Raw genomic sequence first — 6,176 nt, forward strand, 5'->3', positions numbered from 1 at the left:
CACCCACAACAGTATAAATAACCCAGAAAATGACTCAGAGACTGGCATAACAGACTCTCCACAGCTAAATGTAGAGAAGAGGCCACATTGAAAATGGTAGAAAGGGAGAAGACATGATCAGGAACTAAACTGACCCATGAGACTGTGAGAGGAAGGGCCCTACAGATGTGGAGACAAGAGAGGAGCAGACCACACACCAGGCACCCAGGCACAAGGGACCCACACTGGGAAGATGAATCCCCATAACATTTGGCTTTGAAAACCATAGGGCCTGACATTATGCATTCTTACAATCAGTGGGGCTTACCACCTGGAACTTACTCCTGGAAGAGCTGAATCCCTGTCCTTAAAGAGACAGCATAAAAAAACAAAAAAACAAAAAAAAAAAAAAACACCAAAAAAACAGGCCCACGGAGATACAGCATAGACGCAGCAGTTTGAAGAACACCTGGCATATATAGGAGAGAGATTTGTTCACTAATCTCAGCGTGTATGCTGCAGGGGCAGGGACCTATGGGAAACTTCAGCAAGAACAAAAGAGTTGATGGACACAATTCCCATCCCCTGCCCCCTAGCCTAGATACAAGGACACCTGTGAGAGCCAACACAGTGTGAACACTCTCACCTAGCTTGCTAACAATGCACCCTGAATTCCCACTTCTGTAGACTGCCTCCTCCAGCCCTAGTCTCAGCAGGAATTTTCTCAGGTGGTCACAGGTCCCCTCATGTAGCAGACTGGGTAGGATGTCACTGACACTACACACACACCACTACCACCACCACCACATTCTCCTGCAGATCTGCCACATCAAACATCCCCTTAACAGGAGTCTATTCAAAGCAGCACCGCAAGCCAGGAAACATGCAAGCAGGCCCAACAGAGGGCAGTCCACTCTAAAGTGACTCCCACCACAGAGAGAAAGGAAGAAAACCACACATATCAGTTTGATTGCAGCCCTAGCAGTGGGCTGGGGTAGACATCTGGTCTGACTACAGGCCCCACTCACCAAGGAAAGCTTCTCAGGGGACAACACAGGAAGAGCGCCTAGTAGTTCTGTCCTATTGCATCTCTGGAAAACTCCTGGTCTGACTCAACTCAAGCCCAAAGCAGCCCCAGACTGGTGCATGAACAACACAGGGATCAAACCCTGCCCACAACAGGCAAAGAGAGCCATTGTAGACGACTGGACTGGAAGCAAACATGAGTCAACCACAAGCAGTCGGGCACATGCAAACACACATAGGAAACACCCCTGAAGTTCCAGGTTCTGGTGAACATAGGGCATTGCACTGCAGGGCACTACAGGACCACTTCTTCATAAGGCCACTACTTTCAAGAGCAGAAGATATAGCTGACTTGCCTAACTAACAGAAACAGATGCAGAGAGTTACCACAAAATGAGGAGACAGAATAATATATCCCATATGAAAGAACAAGACAAAAATCACAGCAAGAGAGCTAAACAAAATGGAGATAAGTAACGTCTCTGACAGATTTTAAAGAAATGGCCATAAAGATACTCAATGGACTTGAGAAAAGAGTGGAGGACCTCAGTAAGACCTTCAACAAAGAGACAGAAAATATAAAAAAGAACCAATCAGAGATGAAGAACTCAGTAACTAAAATTAAAAGTACCCTAGGTAGAATAAATAGACTAGACGAAGCAGAAGAATGGATCAGTGACCTGGAGGGCAGAGTAGTGGAAAGCAATCAAGCTGAACAGGAGAGAGAAAAAAAAGTAATAAAAAATGAAAATAGGTTAGGGGAACTCAGCTACACCATCAAGCATAATAACATTCACATTATAGAGATCCAAAAAAGAGAAGACAAAGAAAAAGGGGGGAGAAAATGTTATTTGGAGAAATAATAGCTCAAAACTTTGTGTGTCTGGGGAAGAAAATAAAAATTCAGGTCCAGGGGGCACAGAGAGCTCTCCACCAAAAATCAACCCAAGGAGGTCCATACTAAGACACAAAGTAATTAAAATGGCAAAGAGTAGTGATAAAGCAGCAAAAGAAAACAGTTACATATAAGGAAAACCGCATAAAGATATCAGTTGATTTTTCAGCAGAAAACAGACCAGAAGGGACACATGATATAAGCAAAGTGCTGAGTGAAAGAAACCTGCAACCAAGAGTACACTATCCATCAAGGCTTTCATTCACAATAAGAGAGGGTTTCCTGGACAAACAAAAGTTAAAAGGAATTCATTACCACTAAACCAGCCTTACAAGAAATGTTAAGGAGGGCTCTTTGAATGGAAAAGAAACACCATAAGCAAGAGTAAGAAAAGTAGGAAGCACCAAAGCAAAAGTAAAATTAAGTATATCTAAAAACTCAGTCAAAGGATTCACAAAAAGGATGTACAGCATGACACCATGTACCTAAAATGTAGGGGGAAGAGGAGTAAAACTTTAATGCTTTTAGAATGGGTTCGAACTTAAGCAACCATCTATTTAAAATAGAGTGTTATATGCATAGATGTTACATATCAACCTAACGGTAACATCAAAAACCAGTAACAGATATGCAAAAAATAAAGAGGAAGGAATCCAAGTACATCATTAAAGAAAACCGGAAAATCATGAGAGAAAAGAGGAAAAGAAAGGAACAGAGAACTACAAAAATAAACATAAACAAATAGCAAATGGAAATAAGTACATGCTTATAAATAATTACTTTGAATGTAAACGGACTAAATGCTGCAATCACAAGACATAGGGTGATGGAATGGATAAAGAAGCAAGATTGAACTCCACATTGGGTGTAGAGATTACTTAAATAAATAAATAAAAATAACTTTAAAAAAAAGGCCCATCTATGCTGCCTACAAGAAATTCATTTCAGATCTAAAGACACCTGCAGATTGAAAGTGAAGGGTTGGAAAAACATTTATCATGCAAATGGAAGTAAAAAGAAAGCCAGGTTAGTAATACTTCTATCAGACAAAATAGACTTCAAAACAAAGAGTGTAGCAAGAGAAAGAAGGACAGTACATAATCATAAGTGGAACAATCCAATAAGAAGATATATATAACAATTGTAAATATTTCTACACCCAGCATGTGAACACTCAAAGTTGCTAATAATGAACATAAAGGAAGTAATCGATAGTAATGCAATAATAGTCAAGAAATTTAACATCTCACTTACATCAATGGTTAGATCATCCAAACAGACAATCAATAAGGAGAGTGGCTTTTAAGGACACATTAGATCAGATGGATTTAAGAGAGAGATTCAAAACATCACATTCTCAAATAGTGGCACACACATTCTTTTCAAGTGTACATGGAAGAGTCTCCAGAAGAGATCACGTGTTAAACCAGAAAACAAATCTCAAAAAATTCAAAAAGTTTGAAATCATATTATGCACCTATTCCAACTACAATACTATGAAACTAGAAAACAACCACAAGCAAAATCTGGGAAGAACACACATACATAGAGGTTAAATAATATGCTATTAAACAATGAATGGGTCAACCAAGAAATAAAGAGGAAATTTTTAAAATGCATAGAGACAAATTAAAATGAAAAAACACGATGGTCCAAAATCTTTGGGATGCAGCAAAAGAGATTCTAAGGGGTAAGAGTCCATTTCTTGGTTTGCCTGTCTCTCTTTTTTTTCCCCTTTGCTAGTCTGATGATGGTTACCAGAGGGAGATGGGCGGGGGTATGGCTTAACTAGGTAGTGGGGATTAAAGACTGCACTTGTGATGAGCACCTTGTGTTGTATGGAAGTGTTGAGTCACTATATTGTATACCTAAAACTAATATTACACTGTATGTTGCCTAACTGGAATTTAAATTAAAACTTTAAAAAAACAGGGAAGTTTAGAGTAATACAGGCCTACCTCAATAAGCAAGAAAAATCTCCAACAACCTAACCTTACACCTAAAGGACCAAGAAAAAGAACAAACAAGGGTGCCTGGGTGGCTCCGTCAGTTAAGCGTCTGACTTCAGCTCAGGTCATGATCTTGCAGTTTGAGTTCAAGGCCCATGTCGGTCTCAGGGCTGACAGCTCAGAACCTGGAGCTGCTTCAGATTTTGTGTCTCCCTCTCTCTCTGCTCCTCTCCTGCTCATGCTCTCTCTCTTTCTTTCTCAAAAATGAATAATAAAATATTTTTAAAAATTAGAACAAAAAACGTTAAAAACAACAACAACAAATGAAACCTCAAACTAGTAGAAGGAAGGACATAATAAAGATTAGAGCAGAAATAAACAAATAGAAACTTAAAAAAAAATAGAATAGATCAATGAAACCAGGATCTGCTTCTTTGAAAAAAAAATCAACAAAATTGATAAACTAGACGAGAGAGGGACAGAGAGAGAGAGAGAGAGAGCGCGCGCTCAAACAAAACCGGAAATGAAAGAGGAGAAATAACAACCAACACCACAGAAATACAAAGAAAGATTTAGAAAGAAACATACTTGTCCAGGTCAGGACACATGTTCAGAAAAGACCTGAGAAAACCCTAAGCTTTCACCACCTACCTGAGCACATCCCAGAGAAATCCTAAGAGGTTTTGAGAAGGACCACTTGTTTGGTTGATAAACACCTGTTGTCCTCAGACTCCTCCTCTAGTGAAACACTCCTTTAGTAGACTAGCTTTGTTGTTCTTTCTAAATATAAATATTCCTTGACCAGGTAACACATTCCGTGAATTCACACTAAGGATACTTCCTAGGTTAATCAGATCTGTTTTCCTCTGAAGAGTGGCTTAGGAGCTCCATGTTTCTGGTTGCTGCAACAGACAACGTGTAGAACGGAGGTCAGAGACTCAAATTTCTCCTACTTTCCAGCCGTGCTGGAGATGGATTCAGACCCTAGTTGTGGGGCATCTGTACGCTGTCCTTAATAATTACGGTGTCTTATCCAGCTGTTTTCTTAGCTTAGAGGCATGCCTAATGTTGAAGCAGTGCTTACAGACTGCGGATGCCAGGCAGTTCCACAGCCTTCCTCCTGTCTTCTGGTCCATGAGCTCACAAGAGACCCTTCTAGAAGATCCCTGCAGAACCTGAGAATAGTTTCTTTGCCTCAGTGGTTTTATAACCTGTTCTTAGTTCCCTGTTTCTGCTGTAAATAATTCACCATTTTTTCTAAGTGAGATAAGGCCGGCCCTTGTGAGCCAGGAGAGATTTGAGAGATGATGAAAGCTATGTATTTTGCCCACAACCCAAGGACTTCTGGCAAGCTGCCCCACCTGAGCTGGGATCCTGCCCTTTTTTTTTTTTTTTTTTCCCCATGAACACAGAAATGCCTGTTTTTACAAAAAGGCCTATTTTTTTAAAGACTTTTTTTTTTAGGGTATAGATTTGCAACAAAATTGAGAGGAAGGTACAGAGATTCCCCATTTAGTCTCTGTTCCTGCACACACATAGCCTCATAGCCTGCCCCATTATCAACATCCCCCACCAGAATGGTACATTTGTGACAATCAATGAACTGACACTGACACATCATAATTGCTCAAAGTCTATAGTTTACATTAGAGTTATTCTTGGTGTTGTGCGTTTATAGGTTTGGATATATGTACATTGACATGTATACATCATTATAGCATCATATAAGAGTATTTTCACTGCATTAGAAATACTCTGTGCTCCCAGAAAGGCCTCCTTTAAACTTGGAGATCAAAGTTTCCTGGAATGAGTTCCTAACACTTTTCAGTCTTCCCACCCACTGTGGTTGTGTCCCACTGTCATAGCTTTGCAGGATACCAGGCCCTGAATGTAGCTGCCAGGGCACACTAGACAGGCTGCTTCCACTGGGAACTCAATCCAGTATTTCAGCCCTTCTAGGTCCTCCCTGTCTAAGTAAGACTCAAGTCAACCTCCTAAGAAGTGGGATTTATAATCCAATGCTCCCCAGCCCTAGCTGAATCCCCTGGAGAGACAGGAACTGGAGTGGAAGAGAGGAGTCCCCAGGACCATGGATCCTATTCACCACTGCTGGCTGAAGGTCACTAACAGTGAGATGTGTGCACCATCTTATTTCTGCATTTTCTTGGGAAGAGCAAAGCAAGGAACCCCTTGATGAATGTTGACCCTAGACTCCAATCCTCTTCACTCCTGGGAGGGGAAAGTTGAGTGGAAGAGAAGAAACCAGTCCAACTAAAAAACGAAAACAGACTCATACTTATTCTTGCTTTTCTTATCTCAGGAGAGCT

The sequence above is a fragment of the Herpailurus yagouaroundi genome, unplaced genomic scaffold, assembly GCF_014898765.1.
Source record: "Herpailurus yagouaroundi ecotype Mexico unplaced genomic scaffold, PumYag 162, whole genome shotgun sequence".
Taxonomy (NCBI): Eukaryota; Metazoa; Chordata; class Mammalia; order Carnivora; family Felidae; genus Herpailurus; species Herpailurus yagouaroundi.